We start from the raw sequence: 24,000 nt of genomic DNA, 5'->3' as shown, positions 1-24,000 counted from the left end.
TCTTTGAATGTCTACATATTATTTTGTACAGTTTTCAAGTATAAATGGAGCTTTTTACAATCACTGACTTCTTTCACTTCTTGGGTTGGATTCTGGAATATCACTATTAGGTTCATAGGTGTTTACTACGCTAATACCACAAGGGGTCTTTTTAAGCCTAGCCATGCATCCCAAATCTCTGAAAAGTTCTGATACCCTTGATAAGTGTAAGCAGGGGTTTGGGAGGTGGAACATTTACAGGTTACCTGTTTGCATCAGAGACATAGAAACTATCCTATTAATCAAATGAAGCAAGGCAGAGAAACCAGTCCTGGATAGGGCACCAGGCTATTGTAGAATTAAAAGCCATAGCCATGCACACACTCAGCACACATGCCAAGAAGCAATTTGTAAGGTTACTAATTCACCTAATTCATGTCTTTGGCTTATAGCAGGAAATTGGACATCATGATAAGCACCCATGCAGACATACTTAAACCCACACAGAAGTCACATAAGCCAAAAATGGAACTATGGAATCATGTTGTCAAGATCTTTATGCAGCATAAGTCTTAGAGTCATAGGTTCATAGGAAAGTACTAGACTAGTTGCCCTGTGCTGCAATTTAAGTCTAGTTTCCCTTTTTGTGCTCAAAATAGGGTATCCCATTTGGTTATAGACTGGTCTTACCCATCACATGGTAGATAATTATATACTATCCCTAATGAGAATAACTGGGATCATACCATAGATAATCTAATGGGAACCATGTATGGGTTACAGTATGAAGAGGCTGTCTCTGTCCATTATTAGTAGAGGGGAAAGTCCTGGGGTAAATTTTCTGCTTTTGAGCCATAGATCTAAGTTGTGCTTGAATATGGACAGGAGTGAACTTTGTTTCATATGGATGGGGGAGTCTGTTCCAGATCAGCATTATCCTCTGCAAGATATACCTCTCTTTCTAAACCATTATGATAATGTTGCAGAAGAGGTTTAGATCCCTAGAATGAGTATTTCTGATGCCATGTGACTTGCTGATGTGCCTTATATGCCAGAGAGAGATCACCTCTTAGCAGTGTGTAGGATACCGAGTATAGTGACAGGGCTTTGAGTCAGTCCATGTAGGATATGTTGTTTAGGCCTTGTATCCTTTTAGTAAGGTACATCTTGACCATTCTAGTTGTTGCATTTGTCCGAGCGGATATATGCCAAACAGGGCATTATGTTCAATGACTGGCCTTAGGAAGGCTGATTAAAGGGAGGCAATGACATCCATAGATCTCGACACAATCCCTTTGTTTATAAGCTGTGCAATACAGAAGGACTTTCTTGCAACAATGGATGCATACTGGTCAAAAAGTAGGTCACTGTTCACATAAGTTCCCAAATCCCAAAAAAAAGGGGTCACCTCTCAGAGATGTATTGTCAGTGTGGTAGTTCCCTGGGGTAGATGACTTCCCAAAGGTTTCAGCAATGCTTTTTTGGCATTAAGTTTCAGTCCATGATTTTGGCACATGTTATTTATTTGGAAGAAACCTTCCTGCAGGGTGGCTAAGTCATCTGAAGATTCAGTGACTGTTCCTAGCTTGCAGTCATCTGCAAACTTAGAACATCAGAGCACTTTTACTTCAAGTAGATGTCAAACAGGACAGGTCCCAGCACAGAACCCTGGGGAACTCCACAGGCAACTGGTCTCTTTATGGAGGTAACTTCCCCTATTTTGATTAACTGCATTTTATCTGTGTGCCAGTTGGCAATCTATTATGTCTGAGTGGGGGAATGTGTTAAAATCTTTGACAGGTAGAGATATGTGATGTGTATCATTGTGCATTCATCCATTGCTTTGATGACCTTTTCAAAAAAATCCAACAGGTTGAGTAAGCATGACTTGCATGTGATGAATCTAAACAGAGACAGGTTGAGTGTTTGGAAGGTATCTGTGTCCTGATTGATTAGTTCATTAATAAGTCTTTCCATGGCTTTGTATATGAGGCTGATCAGACGTATGGGTCTGCAATTGCCTGGTTCTGTGGAGCATCTTCTGTTATACAAGGAAACAACAGTAGCTGTTCTTCATTCACTTGGAACAAAACCTGTATGAACGTTGAGATTGAACAGAGTTGTTAGGTGTGTGGTGAAACTGTGCTTCATGCTATTTAAGATGCATCCGGGGATACTGTCAGAACCCATCAATGCAATAGTTTTAGCTTTTGATAGCACTTTTAGAACAGATATGAGGCCAAGCCAGATATGGAAATAAGGTACACAAGGAAATCTGGTGGTGGAATGCAGAAGTCCAGGAAGTCATCAAAAGAAAGAAAAAGTGGGAGATATAAAAAGGCTACGAAGGACTACTGATTGGCCAACAAAGAAGCTAAGAACTGAGTTGCAATAGCAAAGAACAGGACATCAGAGGTACTCTATCAGCTTCTGGAAAGTGACTCTGTAGGTGGCACAAAGAAACTATATCAGGTTTCAATACAAAGACAGAAAGATAAGGAATATAGTCAGACATTCATAAGGGATGCCAGCAACAACTTGCTGACCAGTCCACAGGGCATCAAAGGCAGATGGAAGCAGTACTTCCAGCAGCTTCTAAATGAAGAAAAACCCAGAGAAGCTGTACTATCCCAGACACAGCCTATGATGACAGAAGAAGAGGAGCCCACCCTAGAAGAAGTAAGAATAGCAATAAGGAAGATGAAGTCAGGGGAAAGCAGCAGGCTTAGATGTGGTCACAGCAGATGTGATACAGATGCTGGGTGAGATCAGGGAGAAATGGTTCCTGAGGGTACTCATAGCATTGTGGAGAGGAAGGCATATCCCAGATGACTGGAGAATAAGCATACTCATGCCAGTGTACAAGAACAAAGGGGACATCCAAAAAGTAAGCAGCACAAAGGTATCAAACTCCTGTCACATTGCATGAAAGTTCTGGAGATGGTAATTGATAAATGGATATGCAGACTAGTAGTAGACAGTAAGATGGGAGATGAGCAGTACAGATTCAGATCAGGTTACAGCACAACTGACAGAATGTTTGTAGTGAGATAGGTAGTGGTGAAAGTTATGTAGTGTGGAGTTGGCAAATGGTTCTCTTGTTTAGTTTCTCCAAGTCTTTTGGGTTTCTAAAAGGATGATGAGAATGGACCCCATTTCTAAGTCAGGTTATGATTCAAGTTCAAGTTCAAGAAATTAGAATTGTTTCAGTCTTGTAAGCTGAGAGTGCTCTTCTCTGCACCCGCAATACGCCCAGAATTGCCTTCTTCTGTCATTCATACAGACCTATGTGCATTCAGAGGATATCTAAGCATAACTGTAAATTTGTTTTTATTAGACCCTTTGTTCCCACTACTGCTGGAACTGTCTGAATATCTTTCTTCCACACTGCTTTCATTTTTACCTGCAAATCCTGATATTTTATGACTTTTCATCTCTGTTTACATAAGAAAATCACTGGGTGTAGCAATTCCAATGACCAGTGCTACATGTGTCTTTTTTTCATGAACCACTATATCTGATATTCTCACATCTAGTTTTTGAACTGTTGGTAATGGGTGATCCCATTTGATATAAACTCTATAATGCTTTGTGTTTCATTTTTCTAATGCTTTGCAGTTACCCCTATAGTTTAATGTTTGCACAATATACATTGCAAAGTCTTGTTGCATTATTCTGCCTTTCAGTTTATAGGCCCTCTGCCATGAGTATATCACACCAGCAACAAGATTTGCAACTGTTTCCAATTCTTTTCTACAGAATCTACATTCATCTGTTTTTCCCACCTTTTCAAATGATTTTTTAAACCAGGGTATACATAGTCCACTATCCTGGGCTGTAATTATATCCTTTCATTTCACATATCTTTAAACATTCCTGCATCAAATTTTGATCAACATGAAGTACCTCCAGGAGGACTTCATACTGACCACTATATGTATGCATTTTTCACATTTTTTCTTCTCAACTGATTCTTCTCCTTATATTCTTTCGTTTGTTTTTTTAGCACATTCAGTTTCTGCCTTTATGTCTAGTAATTGTTTGATTTCCTTTCCCACTTCAACCAAAACACTAACGCTAAAGTTAGCAACAATGTCATCTTACATTTCTTTTCCTCATGTTTTAAAACTTTCAAAATGTTTGGATCTGGTGAGGTCAGCAGACACGTATGCAGTCCCACAATTTCAGATCTATACATGTAATCAGTTCTGAGGAGGTCATAGATTTTAGCATGGCTAGCAGATTTACTCCTATTTTATATATTTATCTATTTTATTTTACATTAGTTGACTGGGATTGTCCGAATGAGCTGAAGAACCCTTTTTCAACGGAGGCCCAAGGAGAAAAGCTCAAACATATTATACAATTTTCATTATAAATTAGCATTAAACAGTAATGTTACAGGATTATTACAAGGCATTAAGTAGCAATACAATGATATACAGTGTCAATAATCAGGAGTATAGCATGACTATTTCAAGAAGTATAAAAAAATCTGTCATTAAGATGAATATAGTTTTTGGGGTAAGTGATTACAAAAACCCAGTTTTATCATAATGTATTTGCATGAAGGCAAGACAATTACAATAGAATGTTTCTCTGAGGCGATTTGCTTAATAGATTTTAGAAGACAGTAGAAAGAGTAGTCAAGGAAGATTAGAGAGAGCTAGTGAGAAGACTGAGTTAAGGGCAGAAAGTGGATTAAGGTATGAGAAGGAGGGGATGTTAAGGAGGGAGAGTGCAGTGGCAGGACGAGTGACTTTTAAAATGTTCTTTGGTGGCTACAAATACAACAGCAAAGCAAAAAAAGCAACAAATACAACGAAGATCAAATACCAGCAGCTCAATGAATAAAATGTATTCCTCTCTGACATCTTGGCATACACTGGAGTACACAATCAAATAGTCTTACTTTAAAAGCCCTCTTGGACTCCTCCCACATAGAACTTATTACAAGGACATCAAACACTTGCTATATATACATGACTAAATAAGCAATTAAACAATAAAGTCATCAATTAATATCATGAAATACTTAAAAGGCACTTCCATTGAAGCAATACGTGCCAATTAAAATCAACATTCATACACTTAGGAAACAAAGCACCAAACTTTAAAATATAAACTGCTTCTTTATAAAGAAGTTTATTCTTGCTTTTACCCTCACCCAAAAAAACAAAATCTATTTTTTCCAAAATAGTGGCTTGTAGACCACAAACAGAACTGCCATGTGCTTCTAAAAAAATTTGTGCCACTGAACTCTGTTCCTTCTTATTTAATATATCACAAACATGTTCTAATAGTCTCACTTTAAAAGCCCTCTTGGACTCCTCCCACATAGAACTTATTACAAGGACATCTGAGGGCATAAATAATGCCCTCAGTGTCACATCTATAATTTCCACAAACTTCAAATTTTTGACAATTTAAAAGTCCAAAATAAGGCACAATTAATTTAAATGCCTTGCATTTGCCACATCCTACTGTCCCTCTAATTCTAGGTGATTCATATAAGACCTCCTTAGCTCTATAAAACCTAGATTTCACCCAAAAACTCTAAATATTATGGCCCACTCTATAAGAAGCAACATGTTTCTTAAACATCCATGAACTTTCAGCTTTTAAATTAGATAACAACTGCCACTGTGTTTGTACTATCTCATGAAGCTTATTACTAAATCCACTATATGTGGTTACAAAATACAAATCACATTCAGATTCAGTATTATTATTTATTCTGGGAACGACCTTCTGTTTTTTATTATTATTCCCTATATATTCTTTATTAAACCTAAACCATGCCTTAGCAATTAGATCTTCACCATAACCACGCTTTTTAAACATTTATTTATTTATTTTATTTTACATTTGTTAACCGGGGGTGTCTGACTGAGCCAAAAATGTCCTTTTTCAGCAGAGGCCTGGGGAGAAAAGCTCCACAAAGAAAAATTACAGGTACATTTAGTTAGACATGATCAGTATACACACAAATTACAAAAGACATGTTTTTATAGTGGTATGCGGCACATCAACAGTTACAGTGGAGAGAACAAACAAAAAAATTTGTATTTAAAAATAAAGGTAATTAATAGATTTGTGGTGTACAGCTGAAATTTGGAACATAGGTAGAATACATACATAGTACACAAGTACAGTACATACATTGTAGATTAGCCAGTGTTTGTGAGTAAGACTGAAAACTATTATCAAGTGCTCTAGATTTTGTATGTATATGTTATCCACTTTCATTAGCCTGGGGAGCAATCATGGCACTGACAACTTTGCTTGAGATGTTGCCTGATGAGGACTTTAAAGGAGGCTTTGGATGATGTGTTTTGAATGCTAGTGGGAACAGAGTTCCATTTTTAGCCACTGAACTACTATATAGTGCATCTCCAAAGCTATTGTAGCTGTTGGTGACTTCTATTAGTAGTTTGCTTGATGATCTAAGAGGCCTTTTGGCTGAGTGATGTTGTACTACATTTTTGAGGGCAGGACACTTATTGGGGAGGTAATAGATAGAATGACAGAGGCAGAGCTGATTGTAAGTTAGGAGGTTGGGCAGTTCAAGCCAGTGGAGCTGTCTCAAAGCAGTACAGTGATGAGTTCTATATGAGCAATTTGCAGCAAAGTGGGCAATTCTGTTATAGCAGGCTTCCATTTTTAAACATATCAAAAGTACAACCTATCTCTCTTAAAAAATCATGCTCATCACTGCATAGTCTATATAGAGGTATGCATTCACCATAAGGTAAAGCATCAATCGTATGCCCAGGATGGCAACTTGTTGCTTTCAGATAATTAATACCCCCTTGAAATTTCCTATGCACTTTGGTGGTTAGTATACCATCTTCATTAAGGATCAAATCTGCATCCAGAAAATACACCACCTTCCCCATCTGGATACCATCAAATGTGAAATTGAATCTGTTCACTTGTAACTCATCCAAAAAATTCTGCAGTCCTGTTCACCTCCTTCACATAAAAAAATTAAGTCATCAATAAATCTAAAGTAACACTTAACATATTGGCAACATTTTTTTTCTGTAAATGCATAAAACTTCAAATAAACCCATAGTTAAATTAGCATAAGAAGGGTCAAACACCGCCCCCATAGCCGTTCCACATTTCTGATGATAAACTTGATTATCAAACTCAAAATAATTATTCTTCAAACAAAAATATACTAAATCCACAATCTATTCTGTGGTGGGTGACTCCCCCATGAAAAAATCTAATAGCCTCAAGGCCATGACAATGTTTAATGTTAGTTTATAAACTTTTCACATCTAGAGTCACCCAGTACATCCTGTTTGTCCACTGCACTGTCTTTATAGGTTCATAGGTTCATACTAGGTTATCTGCCCTAGGGCATTTATAAGCCTAGCCAGAGTGTGTTTGGCTTTCGCCACCCATTTTAAATTAATTTTGCTATGCCCTTTTTCAAGGTTAGTATACTGTGCCTCTGTCTAACAGTGACACAGAAGTGATACCCAGGGTAAACCTACGATCTCCCATCCACTCATCAAGATTCCTCTTGAAGAGAGTCAATGAGGGACTCTGCCTAACCTGGACTGGGATTTTATTCCAGAGTGAAGGGAGCCTCTGGGTTATGAATCTGTCCCTCCAGCATGTCCTATTTATTCCAGTGCTGAGGTTCAAGTCTCTCGAGCGCGTAGCTCGATGGGATTTGGATTTTCTGAGGTGCAGCATGTCCATTAATTCCGGGTTGGACATGGCTTTATCGTCAGGCACAGATCGCCTCTGGTAGGCGGTATGCCACTGAGTAGAGCTGGAGTTTCTTTAACCGGGCAGCATATGGCATCTGTTTGAGCCCTATGATCCTCTTGGTGAGGTACTTTTGGGGTCTTTCCAGTTGCTGCAGGTGTCTGGTAAGGTACATCCCGAAGGGGCATTGCACTCAATTATGGGCCTGATGAGGGATGAGTAAAGAGGCACGATGACCTCCCCTGATCTAGATGTGAATCCCTTCATGATTAGGTGGGCTATATAAAATGTTTTTCTAACCACTTTGGCCACGTGGTTGTCAAATGAGAGATTGCTATCAACTTGGGTCCCCAGGTCCCTAATTACTTCTTCTGTACTTAATGGATTACCACCTATGTGGTAATTTGTGGGCACTTTGTTTTTGCCAAAAGGGATGACTATACACTTTTTGGCGTTTAGCTTGAGGCCATGGCTCTGGCACCAGTTGTCTGTTTCTATGAGGCCCTTTTTGAAGATGCTTGTGTCGGCTGGAGAGTCGATTATGGTGCCCAGTTTGCAGTCATCTGCGAACTTAGTCAGCCACAGTCCTTCCGTGTTGGCCTGTACCTCCGAGAAATATATACCGAACAAGAGAGGTCCCAGGACTGAGCCTTGTGGGATGCCACTTGTAACTGGTTTGGAGTCTGACATGGCTCCAGCAATTCTAACCATGTGGGTTCTGTCCTTGAGCCAGTTTGCAACCCATCTAGTGACATAGGGGTTTATATTTAAGCTGGTGAGCTTATCTATAATGCCGAGTGGGGTATTGTATCGAAGGCTTTTGCGAGGTCCAGGTAGGCTATGTGGACCACCTTCCCCTCGTCAATAACCTTGGTGACTGTTTCAAAGAAATCAACCAGGTTTAAGAGGCAGGATCTGCCCTTAACAAAGCCGAACTGGGTAGGATCCAGTGTCTGTAGGTCCCCAATATCTTTATTTATGAGGTCCATGATGATCCTTTCCATAGCTTTGCAGACTAAGCTAGTCAGGCTTATGGGGCGATAGTTTCCAGGATCTTTTGAGGCACCACCTTTGTGGAGAGGGACCACTGTTGCGGTACGCCACTCTTTGGGTACATATCCTGTAGTAAGGCTAAGATTGAACAGTAGTTCTATGTTTGGGTTTAGCTCTTCTTGGAGTTCATGTAGGACGCAGCCTGGGACACCATCTGGTCCAATTGATGCTGTGTTTTTTGCTTTGGAGAGGGCAGCTCTTACCTGAGCATCTGAAATGGCAGGGGGGCAGCACTCTGCTGGGATAAATATTTGCCCTTTTGGTGGGGAGGGGGGGGGGAGTTTGCGCTGAACCTGTCAGCTAGGATGTTGGCAATGTCTGTGGGTTCGGTGTATTTTTTGTCATTTTGGACTAATTCTGAGCATGTCTGGGAATTCCCACCCAGGTTCCTAAATAACTAAAGAAAGCCTTGTGATTATCCTTAGTGTCCTGTGCAATTTTTCTCTCGAAGCTAGCCTTAGATGATTTTATGAGTGCCCGTAGTTTTTTGCTAATACTGATCAGAGGTGCCTTCCCTTTTTGGGATTTTGCTCTATCATGTAGTAGCTTCCTCCTTCTATTGTATAGTTTGTTTATGGCTGTGGTCCACCAGACAGGACATCTGCCTTTGGAGGATTGGGTCTTGGTTTTATTTTGGATTGCATGATCCATGCATTCCTGAAGGTGTTCATAGAATGCGTTTATAAAGGATTCTGCGGTCTGGGCTGTATTTTTCACAGGCCCGGGGGCTTTGAAGGATTCCACCTCGGTTTTGAGGAGTGTGAAATTTGCTTTAGAGAAGTTTTTCACTGTGGTTTTCAGGGCAGGAGGTGGAGTCGGGATGTGAATATCCAGTGAGATTAGTTTATGGTCTGATCTTACCAGTGAGGGATACACTTCTGGTCTGGAGCATATAGTCCCCATGTTGGTGATGATTAGGTCCAGTATGTTTTCCCCTCTTGTGGGAGTGGTAACAAGTTGTTCCATAGCATTTGAGTTTATAAATTCTAGGAACCTTTGGGCTAAGGTGTTGGAGCTAGAGTAATGCTCCCAGTCTATGTTTGGGTAGTTGAAGTCACCCAATATAATGGTGTTTGGAGAGACCTTCATATTTTCCAGTGTTCTCAGGAAGGCCGAGTGGTGTTCCTGGGTGTGGGAGGGTGGTCTGTAGCAGGCTATAAACTGGAAGGTAGTTTTACCCACTGTTAGTTGCACATGGATAGTCTCTGATGCTTCGTGCTGTGCCACCAACCTGGAGTTGTGGGTATCTTTGACGAATATTGATACTCCCCCTCCTTTTGTGGTACGGTCCAAGTTTTGGGGCCGAAAAGCATGGTATGAGGTATAACCTGGTAGTGCTGGGGTGCTCTCTGGAGCCTTGAACCAGGTTTCTGTTACTGCACAGATATCGATTTTCTCCATGCAAAGGAGAGTTTCGAGTGCGTGCATCTTGAGGTTTAGACTTCTGGCATTGAGTAGCATTACTCTTAGTTTCTTATCCCTTGTGATACCTATGGAGGTGGGTTTGTCTTTTGAGCCTTGCCTAAAAAGGCACTATGGGGGTAGCAAGAGCCTTTGCCAATATCCGAAAGCCCAGGGGTGACAGGTGCAAGCCGTCCCTAGCGAAGCATCATGGCTTGTCGAGCATGTCATCCCAGGCTGACAGGCATTGGATCCCCTTTAAATGACACCAATACTTAAGCCAATTGTTGAAATTGATCATCTTGTCTTCATATTGTGGCATCATTCTTGGTGAGGGTAAGATGCTACTCAAGGTCAGGGTCATACCGGCCTGGGCTACATGCTCAGAGAGCTCCTCTATGTCTCTTTTCATGTAGTCCAGGGAGGTACGTCTCAGGTCATTCACACCAGCATGGACAATGACTGAGTCATATTTGTACTTGCCTTGGAGTGACCTGAGTGCTTTTGTTATGTGGCGGATCCTAGCACCCAACAGGCAGCTCACCGTGACCTTCTCCTTGTTCAGCCTGGTGAGTGGGACGTCAGTGTGCCTGACGATAGAGTCACCTATTACAAGTGTATCAGGTGTGTTGTTTAGCCTTAAGGGCTGTGACTGTTCGGCACACTGGCTTTGTGAGTTATGTGTTGTACGTGTTTTGTATTGGGGTAGCGGTTGCTGGGGTGTCTGCTTTGGAGGTCTCTGCTGATTAGGCAGATTTTTATTTAGAGCCTCCGAGTATGTTTTTGTGTGTTTATTTGTTTGGTTTGCTGTCGTGGTAGGTCTATGTGAGACTGGAATTGTAGTGAGTGTGGTTTCCTTCTCCTCCTGACTGGTTTCGCCAGTACTGAGTTGAGAGAGCTTAGCCTCCAGTATGGCTATATGGTTGCATCTCTCACATGTGTTGGAATTTGTTGGGAGGAGTAGAGGGTTGTCTGTGTACATGAGGCAGTTGTAACATTGCCTCAAGATTCCCAGATTCACCAGCTGGACCGGAGAGGAGATTGACAACTGACCTTTGGACATGCTAGAATAGTATTGGGAATTCCTTTATAATTGAAAAAAAGGGCCAATGGGGAACAAGGTATTCAAGGGGAGTTTGTGAGGGTGTAGTGCTTTTAATATTTTAGTGCTGACTTATATAATTGCTTTAGTGAGCAAGTGCCAGGTAACTTAAATGCAATGTGTTTCAGGTAACTTAAATGCAAAAATGACAAACAGTAACTTTCTTTCAAGTGAAACAAGGAAATAAGTACAGTAAGCAATGCAGATATCACTAGGGATCCACAGAAGTGCTGAAAAGTCGCGTTTTAGGTGGAATTAGCGTTTCAGGGAAATAACAAGCAAACAAACAAGCAGCATACAAATAAAGCTAGATTCAGCAGGCCTGGATCTAGTCTATGCTACAGCAAACAAGGTGTACCAATTTCAGTAAGAAGCAGTTCAAATATGCAGGCACTATAAGCCTTTAACCAGATATTCCCAGCTCAGAAGGGCAGTGTCCAGCCTCTCCTCCCACAAGAGTGCAGACCACGAACCCTTTTAATGTAAAATAACTGGCCTGAAGCCCAAGTGCTTAAACTAGAATTAATACACTTTTAGAATAACAGACACTGAGCCCTCAATTAGCAGTTCCCAACTTAGAAGGATGTAAGCTACCTGTTCTGCCACTACAGTGTAGACCACAAACCTTCTTAATGTACAACAACTGGCATGAAGCACAAGTGCTTAAACCAGAATTAATACACTTTTAGAATAACAGACACTGAGCCCTCAATCAGCAGTTCCCAACTTAGAAGGATGTGAGCTGCCTGTCCTGCCACCACAGTGCAGGCCACAAACCTTCCTAATGTAAAACAACTGGTCTGCAGCCCAAGTGCTTAATCCAAAAGACTTAGAATGATAGCTACACTTTAATCAAGTTACTAATAAATACAATTGAATACTTTAAAGAATGCCTGGATTAGTGCTCAGGTTATACAAACAAAGCTAGATTCAGCAGGCCTGGATCTAGTCTATGCTACAGCAAATAAGGTGTACCAATTTCAGTAAGAAGCAGTTTAGATATGCAGGCACTATAAGCCTTTAACCAGAAATTCCCAGCTAGAAGGGCAGAGTCCAGCCTCTCCTCCCACAAGAGTGCAGACCACGAACCCTTTTAATGTAAAATAACTGGCCTGAGGCCCAAGTGCTTAAAATAGAATTAATACACTTTTAGAATAACAGACACTGAGCTTTCAATCAGCAGTTCCCAACTTAGAAAGATGTAAGCTACCTGTCCTGCCACCACAATGCAGACCACAAACCTTCCTAATGTAAAACAACTGGTCTGAAGCCCAAGTGCTTAAACTAAAAGGCTTAGAATGAGTTACACCAAGCAGTAATAAATACAATTGAGTACTTCTAAGATGGCCTTAAAAGCAAAATTAAGTAGGAAGAAACACAAATACAGTAAAAGCAGATTTTTTTTTTTTTTTTTTTTTTGAGTGAGCAAATGAGATGGGCCCAGGAGTTACAGGACAGAAACAAGTACAAATGCAGGCCTTCAAATCAGAAAGTTGAGAGAGATGGAAGACCGCCCAAAAAGCCAATAACTACAAATTCTGGGCCAGAACCACTCCTTATGTGGTAGACAGGTTACCTAGTGCTTACCACTCCCACTGATAATCTAGAAGGCTTCCCTCCAACACAGAAAGGCTTGGCGGCTTGGAAGCTTACAAATAGTCCTGGATACAGCAAATCTGTATCTGGAACACTAATTACAGGAAAGGTAGGAAACAGGCTTACATTTTTTTTTTTTTTTTTCAGAAAAGTAGCAAAAACAGTAGTAAAAACAATTCACGTGCAGTGCAAGCTGGCACACTTGAGTATGTAGCAATATTAGTCCACTCACAGTTTGAAAAAATGTAATTAAATTAAAAAGGACTAAAAGCAAGTGCAGAAAGGGTTTATTAGGTAGAATGTGGTAAAGAGATGGGACTGGGGGAGTGTCCTAGATCAAATCTACAGTGGAGCGGGCATTGCAAAAGCCACCAAATTTAAACTACTACCAGAACAGGGAGGGGGTGGGGAAAAGTTTCAACAGAGATGTGAAGAATCAGAGTGCAAATTATAAAACCCAAAAAATATATACTGATCTCTGTATATTTGCAGAACACTAAGACAACAGATATATAAGCAACAATTTACCTCTATAATACAGAAAATACAGAAAAATATACTCAGCTCTATATATTTGCAGAAATCTTGTAAGGCTGTTCCACTTTAAATGCAGACTGCTGCTATTAACAGTTCAAATTAAGGGAACCTTGAGTTAACAACACAGAAGCAACAGAAACCACAATGAGGGGGGTGGGGAAAAGTTTCAACAGAGATGTGAAGAATCAGAGTGCAAATTATAAAACCCAAAAAATATATATTGATTTCTGTATATTTGCAGAACACTAAGACAACAGATATATAAGCAACAATTTAGCTCTGTAATACAGAAAATACAGAAAAATATACTCAGCTCTATATATTTGCAGACATCTTGTAAGGCTGTTCCACTTTAAATGCAGACTGCTGCTATTAACAGTTCAAATTAAGGGAACCTTGAGTTAACAACACAGAAGCAACAGAAACCACAATGAGGGGGGTGGGGAAAAGTTTCAACAGAGATGTGAGGAATCAGAGTGCAAATTATAAAACCCAAAAAATATATACTGATCTCTGTATATTTGCAGAACACTAAGACAACAGATATATAAGCAACAATTTAGCTCTATAATACAGAAAATACAGAAAAATATACTCAGCTCTATATATTTGCAGAAATCTTGTAAGGCTGTTCCACTTTAAATGCAGACTGCTGCTATTAACAGTTCAAATTAACGGAACCTTGAGTTAACAACACAGAAGCAACAGAAACCACAATGAGGGGGGTGGGGAAAAGTTTCAACAGAGATGTGAAGAATCAGAGTGCAAATTATAAAACCCCCAAAAAATATACTGATCTCTGTATATTTGCAGAACACTAAGACAACAGATATATAAGCAACAATTTAGCTCTATAATACAGAAAATACAGAAAAATATACTCAGCTATATATATTTGCAGAAATCTTGTAAGGCTGTTCCACTTTAAATGCAGACTGCTGCTATTAACAGTTCAAATTTTTAACTTACTTAACTTACTTTAACTTACTTAAAAAATCAAAAATATCTTTAATATAAGCAGGTAATAAAACCACCTTAGGTAACAACAGGAAGTGCAGCAATTGCCCCAAATTACAGGTAAAATAAATTGCTACCTGAAACTATAGGGCGCCTTGGAGGGGCCTGTATATTTTTATGAATTTTAGGCAAACAGTAGAATGTGGCAATGCGATGACTATTCATAATTAATTTCTTCTGAACATCATCACCAGTTAAATAACCTGGCCTTACACCTTTATTAAGTAAAGATTTAAATTCAACCAAGGCTTCCAAATAATTACTTATATCTACCTTTGAATAAACTAAATTATCATCCAAATGCTCATGGCACATCTTTAAATATTGGGATATATGCATCACGAACAATTTATTTCCCTTATCAGAAGATTTGAAAACCAGCTGTTCATTTTTAGATATGTTTGTTAATGCTGGCCACTCCTTTCTTGTTAAGTTATAAACAATATTCTGCTTTTCATTCAAAAACATATTCAATTCAATTTCAGTAAAAAAATCAACAGTTTTATGAAAATAATTAATATCAACATCAAAGAAACCTGGAACATTAACTGCTATGTGTTTTCATAGACTGTAAACATTATACTCATAATCCGAAGCACAAGAGAAATAATTCTCTTCCATGCTGGAATCAGTGACATTACTACATTCATCTTGTTTACTGTAATTTAAAGTATTGAACATGCATTTCAATTCTAATTTCCTAACCAGTCCAAAAATATATTTTTTTCCCTTCATATAACTTGGGAACAACAGTGGGAACAAACCTCAAGCCATAGTTCAACACTGAAAGTTCACTGCTTGAAAATACATACCCGGACAAATTGACAACATAACCAGCATTCGCACTACTTGGTTCATTTGTAGTAATTGTTCTGGGGGGGATTCAAATGCCATTGGTTCGAAAACTGGTTCTCTCTTTGTCGCTTTCTATTCTGTGGTTCTTCAATTCGGCCATTCGGCCCATTCCGAAAGGTCTGGCAAAATTCTAAGGGTTTTTGTGCCCTTGGTAGTTCAGGATATTCATCCCCTTCATGTTGTTCATCCTCACCTGTTGATGTGTTATAAGTAGTACCCACAGAACAGGACGAACGGCGTTCTTCCCTTGTTCACTTCATTGAAACCTCACATGACCTCTATTTGATTTGCGATTGTTTTTTCCCCCAAAGACAGTACCATTGTCATAGTCCTGGGTATCTCTGCCAAGTTTTTTCTTTTTTCTCTGCAAAATTTATTCCTCAAATGATTTTAATTTCAAGTTGATGTCTATAAATAGCTTATCTATAGATTCAGACCCAGAAGTAAGAATTAATTTGCTGCACATACTGCTGATTTTGGTTCGCAGTTCTGTTTGTTTCACCCTATCCCTCTCTAGAAAGATAGAGTTCCACTCTATTGTCCATTTAAGTGCTGCTGCAACCCAGCACTTGTAAAATAACTTGTCATTTTTATTTTTTTAAATCAAATGGTATAGCAGGGTCTTTATAAGCTCTAAGATCTCTAGGAGTTATATCAAGTTCTAGGTACTAAGTCAGGCTCTGAATGAAAAAAAAAAAACAGCAGTTTATTTTCTCATTAATTGCTTAAGTTTATCACACATATTTTTAAATTATGGATTCATAGCATTGTCATACCTTCTGCCAATGGTTGAAAATGGGTTAAATAACCTGTGGTTCCTCTCAGCTTCCCATTTATCCCACACAGTGGATTGGTTTTTAGTTAATCTGTTGTTACTATTACCAGCAAGTCCAGACTGAAATTGTTCATGGTTAGGTTCTGAAGGGTGAGTAACATAATTATCCAGCAAAGGTTGAGAAGTGTCCATAGTAGAATTTCTAAAAATCCTCAGCATATCCAGATTGGGATCACTGGCCATAATCCCACAGCAACAAATATAACAGCAAAGCAAGAAAAAGCAGCAAATACAATGAAGATCAAAGACCAGCAGCCCAGTGAATAAAATGTATTCCTCTCTGACGTCTTGGCATACACTGCCTTCTTGGAGTACACAATTACTGCACATCAAACACTTGCTTTATATACATGACTAAATAAGCAATTAAACAATAAAGTCTTCAATTAATATCATGAAACACTTCAAAGGCACTTCCATTAAAGCACTATGTACCAAATAAAATAAACATTCATACACTTAGGTAACAAAGTATCAAACTTTAATATATACACACTGCTTCTTTATAAAGAAGTTTATTCTTGCTGATACCCTCACCCAAAAAAAAACAAAACCTATTTTTTCCAAAATAGTGGCTTGTAGACCACAAACAGAACTGCCATGTGCTTTTAAAAAATGATGTGCCACTGAACTCTGTTCCTTTTTATTTAATATATCACAAACATGTTCTAATAGTCTTACTTTAAAAGCCCTTTTGGATTCCCCCAGATAGAATTTATTACAAGGACATCTGAGGGCATAAATAATGCCCTCATTGTCACATCTATAATTTCCACAAACTTCATATTTTTGACCATTTAAAAGTCCAAAATAAGGCAAAATGAATTTACATGCCTTGCATTTGCCACATCCTACTGTCCCTCTAATTTAGGTGATTCATATAAAACCTCCTTAGATCTACAAAACTTACATTTCACCAACAAAAACTCCATACTAAACCCACTCTATAAGAAGCAACAAGTTCCTTATGCATTCATGAACTTCCCACTTTTAAATTAGATAACAACTGTCACTGTGCTTGTACTATCTTATGAAGCCTATTACTAAATCCACTACATGTGGTTGCAAAATACAAATCACATTAAGATTCAGTACTATTATTTATTCTGGGAACAACCTTCCGTTTTCTATTATTATTTCCTATATATTCTTTATTAAACCTAAACCATGCATTAGCAATTAGATCTTTACCATAACCATGCTTTTTAAACATATCAAAATTGCAACTTATCTCTCTTAAAAAATCGTGTTCATCACTGCTGGTGTCTGTTCTGGATGATCATATAAGTAATTTTTACTCAGAGCTCTATCTTTGTGTAAAGAAGTCTGGCCCTTGGGTTTTCCATTTAGAAGCTTCATCCCATTTCATATCCTCTACATTAGATACTTCTTACTGTTTCTTTTGATTTTTATATTCATCCAATATCTTTGTTGTGTCCAACATGGTCTTCAAAAATACTTCTCCAAAATGAGCTTATTTCTTCTTTTTTGTGTTTTTTTCTATTCCATTTGCGTTGCTTCCCAGTTCTCTATAAAAACTTTTGGATCATCCATAAATTGCTTATTCTATACCTTTCCTTTATATTTATCTGTATACCTTCTATTTTTTCTGCCTGTGATGATATTTTCAGTTTACTGTTGTGAAGGTGCATTGTAAATCTTGATCTGTTATAATATTTTGCATATTTTTGATGATGTTTTTCGTTTTCTATATTCTTCTAAAAGTGCTTCTTCTTCTTCTCTTCATTGCTTTATAATTTTCTCTTTTCACTGCTTCCACTGTGGCATTTTACTTGCTCTCTTCCTTTCCTCTGTTACTTTATGTTTTTGAGGTAGTACTTTATCCAGTATTAGCTTAGCTGTGCCAAAATATATTCTGTTTATTTCTGTTACATCACATGAGTTTCTTTCAACATACCTGATTACTGTGTTCATCTGTTTTACCAGTATTGTAATATTTTGGATCTTATATACTTTCTGAAATCTATTTCCTTTATTTGTCTTAATATGTCCATCCATCTCTATTAAATCATGCAGATCTTCCCATAAATAATTTTCTTCTCAACTGAGAGTGTCTTCTTTGCTCTCTGTTTCCAATGACTAATCTACAGAACATTACAGGAAGACTTTCAGTGACATGTCCTCTTCAGATGCATCCTGCTTTATTCACTGCTCCTTCCTATGGAAACCATTTGGCCCATCACTTCACAACATTATCTACATCAGTCGCCTCTGTGCTTCTTCCCTTCATGTGCAACTTCAATAGGAGTTTCATACCAGTCTCTTCCAGATCACTGCAGAGCACCATCACGTTGCAAATATTCTTCAGCTTCCTCCTACTCCACCTGCTGCTCCTTATTCTGGGGACCTGTAATTACATCATGCTCTGACATTGGCAGTGTCAGATTCTCCACACTAAATCCTTTACTTTGCAGATAATCTATAACTTCAATTGCTATTCATTTAACTTCTGCCTTACCAATCTTTTTTCTACATTCTTCCTATGTCTCTTTTTCTATTGTGAAATGTTTCATATCTGGGTACCTTTGCCTGTATTTCTTTTCAAATATCTTTAGAGCTCTTTTTTATTGTATTGATTAGCTTGGAATCTCCTTTGCATAAGTATTACACTATACTAGATCTCTTTTTCTGTCCAATATCCATTTTTAAATCTTTCAAATAACCCAGAATTTTTTATACATTTATGCATCTTCTTTTTGTTCTTTTTCCAGGCTTCACAAAGTTTCTTTGTCTATGCAATGTTTTTGAATAGCATGTCACTCTGTTCACTTTGCACTTCACTTATGTATACTGTTGACAGATATACATTAAATCATTGTTGTGTGATATAAAATGTCTGTTCTAATGCAGTTAGTGGTCGTGGTATTGTGGAATTGGGATACTCATGTTAAGGCTAGAAGGGGAAAGGATTTGCTCTCTGTGGACTGGTATCTGCACTATCTTGAGCATGAATGCCACAGTAAACATTAATGATGTCATCAGTGGAAGGTAAGTAAGATGCGCTGGGGCAGAGCAGTGAATGTACTTTCAAGTTTGAGGGATATGCTACAGAAGAGCAGCATGCATCATCATCATCATCATTATCATCATTGTTATCATCATTGTTATCATCATCGTTATCATCACCATCGTTATCATCATCATCATTATCATCGTTATCGTCACCATCATCATCGTTATCATCATTATCATCATCATCGTTATCATCATTATCATTATCATCATCGTTATCATCATTATCATCATCATTATCATCATCGTTATCATCATTATCATCATCATCGTTATCATCATCGTTAGTATCATCATGTGCCGATTGTTCAGCTACAGAAAAGTATACTACTTTTACAGAAATTAAGAGTAAGGCTATTCCAAAGTAGGGAATAACCCACTGAAGCTGTAAGTGATGCCCTAAGTGGCATGGATGTGGAGGCAGCTGTGTCAATGCCATCTGGTAAGGCTCTGTTTCAGACTGTATAATTTATTTATATAAATAAATAAAAGTGGGACAAAGACCCAAAAATAGGGACATTTTTTAAATATTACTCTTACAAACTTAGAAAGTTGATGAATTAACATGAATAGTCTAAAGGGAATGAAGTCTGAAAATAAATGGCATTATTTTCTAACTTCAGTCTTTAATGATGTGCCACTAATTTGACAGAAAATCATAATTTTATGAAAAAAGGACCAAACATATGAGACAAAAATCTGAACATTCTGCGAAAATCTATACAGTTGAAAGGCATGTATATATATATATATATATATATATATATATATATATATATATATATATATATATATGAGTGTGTGTGTGTGTGCTTGTTTTCTATATCATCTCTCTCTTTCTCTCTGTTTATATGTATATAAAGAGAGACACACATACACACACACACACACACACACACACACACACACACACACGCACACACGCACGCACACAAGATTACAGGTCAAAATAGGTAAAATTAGTGAACAATCCTATGAAGAAAATGTTTTTTGGACTTGTAAGGCACAGCAAGTACTCATACGAGCAAATGTTTTTCTCTACAAAGTTTTCTTCTGCAACCTTTTCTATGAGATCATGGTGTGATGGTGTGCAGTGGTGGCTGGTGACTTCAAATCAAAGGGGGGCTGCAGGAGACAGCTAAATGGGAGTGGGTATGGCCAACTAAAAAGGGGCAGAGCTATGCTCAAAATCACAAAAACTGGAACTTTAATTAAATACGCTGCCCTGGATGCTAAACCCTTATTATGAGAGTCCAATCAAGACAAAATGAAGTGGAGAAGAAAAAAAAAATATTTCAATGCATTGGCTACATGACAGCTTACTTAATATCTAGATGGAAAGAAAAAGGTTGTAAGGCATGAAAAAATAAATTACATTTTAAATACATTACTGGAATGCCAGTCGAAATCAAGTATAAAATAACAAGCAGCACTCAACTCAAACCACTTCTCCTTGCACTACAGTTCTAATTATAATTTATATTCAGCTTTATAAAAGTACCAAGTAACATGCTGAAAGTAGCAATCTCTGTGATACTGATTACTCCCACTTGTAAAAATGTTTCTTATCCAAAAAAAAGACCTGCTGCCTGACAACAACTATCTACTTGCTTCATGGGGAAAGCACGATCAAAGTAAAAAATGAACAGCAAACAACAAACAAGCTCAAGATAAATTGCTTAAAGGATTACTGCACAGGTTATGGACAACACATGATTGATTGGCATTCTGTTAAGTTTACGGGTAAAGCCTGCAAAGATGACTGCAAGTCTCCAACAAGCTTCTGAAAATACTGTAATCCTGTCCTTTATTTCACATACTGTCATATGCATTTCAATACCTAAGGCTTATATGTTATCTAGCTATGTAAATATTCTCTGCATGGCAACAACAAAAGGCTTTCAATGTTGATAATTCTTTAACAGTATGCTTATTAAAGCTTACTTGCATCTTACAATCTCAGACAAGCTTACCTGATGGTCATTAAAGCATTGCTACTTAAAGAAAGAGCAACAGGCACTGCAACAACACACATTTTCTGAATAAGAAAAAGCATAAATCAACAGTATAAAAATATGACAGAAAACCAGAACTTTCTGCAAAATCAAGGACAGATGAAAAGCCACTGTAATACTTGCATCTACCTTGGATGGGGGGATACTTTGCACACTTACACTGCATGACTGCTCCTTGCCTTGCTTAGACACATCCAGAGTCACTACATGGGGGAGTGGGGTACAAGTATGTCACAATTTGAAATGTCTCTGGCTGACAGTGATGGCCCTGCCACATTTGTCATACCTCTCAACCTCAGAGCAAGACATCTGGAAAAAGACATACATAGAAGTGGGACAAAGGCCCAAAAATATGGACAATTTTTAAATATTGCTCTTATAAACTTAGAAAGGTAACAGAATAGTAGGTCTTGCATTAGTATGAATTTTCTTAAGGGTATGAAATCTGAAACTTAAATGTCTGTCATTATTTTCTAACTAGAGACTTTAATGATTTGCCATTAATTTGCCAGAAAACCACAATTTTATGAAAAATGGGCCAAAAATGTGATGCAAAAATATAAAATAGCCACACAATACAGCTGGGAACCTGTAAAAGAAGGGACACTTTTTAAATATTAATACTGTTAAGTTGAGTTGCTGACAAAATAAGATAATTTACATTTACAAGTTCTAAAATAATAGTAATCTGTAATTCTGATCATTACAATTATTTATTAATTGTAAACCCTCCATGTTTCTTCCAAAATTGCCATTTTGTGGAGGGATTATTAGGGGAAGAGCAACATTTTGAGCCAAAATCGGGGACAGTCGAGAGGTTTAGATATACCTATTTGTATAAAGCAATTTATGTGCGCATACCTCTCAACCTCTTAATGCAGGAAATCTGGACAAGGCCAAATATATTGGGGGAACAAACAAACAGTCCTAAAAAACTGGTCTTGTATAAACTTAGACAGTTGATAGAATAACAGGTCTTGCTTTAGCATGCGTTTTTCTGAAGGGTATGAAGTCTGAAACTCAATGTCTGTCATTAAGTGACTGCATTCCTAAATGACTTGCCAGAAAACCATACATTTTATGAGGAACAAACCAAAAATAAAAAGCAAAATCTATTCATTCTGTGAAAATCTGGACAGTTGAGAGGTATAGTTCAGCCGGGAGAACTGTGTTGCAGAAATCCTACACAATGAACTTTGTTCCCTAGGTGTGGACAATAAGTACCCCCCCCCAAAAAAAAAAAAACGAAGATCTAAGAGAAGTGATTGCTTCAATCTGGCTTCATCACTTTCAGTTGCATTCAATCTCAATCAGTGAAAATATTCAATAACAAAAAAAGGTTGTGCTTGTAGACGGTTGATTTAACTGGTCCATAATCGAACACATCCAACCAAGAACTGGAAGGGGGCATACTTGAGATGATCAGATAATCAATAAATACCTTCCTGATTGTATTAAATTATATTCATTGGCATTTTAAAGTTATTGTTTTGAGCATTTTTCCAGTAAACAGTAAAATAGAATGCATGCACCAATAATGACAAAACTGCCAAATTCAGAACATTTCCATCATAAAAGTCTTCTCAAACTTCTACAATCCACCAGTATCAGGAAATATGCACAATCTCTGCAGAAGTAAAAGTTATCTAAATAATTCCACATTAAAGAGATCTATAACTAATGAAGAGGATGCTGCTAGCAAACAACTTTATATTTCATTGTTTCATCTACAAATAAAGTGCATGTTGCCCTTGAGGAAAAAAATTGCCTATGTTACATTAACAAAATAAGCTAGTAATATTGTAATAGAAAATGGATAACAAACTGATAACAGGTTCATAGTTACTAGGTATTTCCGCTAAAGAGGACATTTTCAGAACTGCAGCATCCACCCCCTTTAAAAGTACAACATAGTACAGTATCAGCAATGCATCTAAATACTGTGGGAGTAGAACCCATAGCCTTCTGCATCAAAAGCAAGTATTCAACCTTTTATGCTATTAATAATGCAAGCAGATACAGCATAAGCAGTACTAAACTTCTTTTCCCCTGAAGCTTTCAGCTCCTTGTAAAATCCACTGGACGCTTAACTGTATCTCTCAACTTTGCAGCACAAGAAATCTGGAAAAAAGCCAAAACTTATTGGGGGGGGGGACAAAAGCCCAAAAACCAGGGACACATTTTAAACATTGCTTGTATAATCTTGGAAAGTTGCCAGAATAAAATGCTGTTATTACCATGTATTTCACTGCCAAGTCTTGAACCCAGGCCACTACGCACTACAGTCAGAGCAACATTTCACTATGCCAAATCTGCTGCTTTTTGAAAGATAGGAAGACTGAAACTTAAATGGTTATCATTTAGTGAATTCAGTTCTCACCATAGCTCTCAACATCTTAGCACAAACACCTGAACAAAGCCAATAATGGGGGAATACAGCCCCCAAACATATTCAGTGAATTCAGTTCTTACCATAGCTCTCAACCTCTTAGCACAAAAAAACCTGTACAAAGCCAATAATGGGGGAATATAGCCCCAAAATTAGGGACAATTTTCAAATACTGATCTTATAAACTTAGAAAATTGCTAAAATAAAAGGTTTTGTGTTACCATGTATTTTCAGAAGAATATGAAGCCTGAAATTCAAATGCCTGTCATTATTAAGTGAATTCAATCCTTCACTGATTACAAAAATCCACAAAACCACAGATTTTAAGAGGAAAAGAACAGAGCACAAATATTAGGCAAAAATCTGAATAGTTTTCACAAGTGGTGGTGGGTAGGGAATTCAGGGTCTTGCTATGTGTATCCAAGGTAGAGGGTTTGATCCTGAGTAACTCTAGCCACCA

The 24,000-nt window shown here is 37.9% G+C and overlaps 1 protein-coding gene across 1 annotated transcript in view; it reads right to left on the bottom strand.

The window, feature by feature from the left end:
- Nucleotides 1-24,000, bottom strand: part of THSD7B (thrombospondin type 1 domain containing 7B) — a 6,482,604-nt gene that overhangs the window by 611,936 nt on the left and 5,846,668 nt on the right. The window lies entirely within an intron of this gene.

The sequence above is a fragment of the Protopterus annectens genome, chromosome 6.part0 (genome assembly GCF_019279795.1).
Source record: "Protopterus annectens isolate FY-2018-M chromosome 6.part0, PAN1.0, whole genome shotgun sequence".
NCBI classification, from domain to species: domain Eukaryota; kingdom Metazoa; phylum Chordata; order Ceratodontiformes; family Protopteridae; genus Protopterus; species Protopterus annectens.
This window is presented reverse-complemented; position numbering and strand designations above follow the sequence as displayed.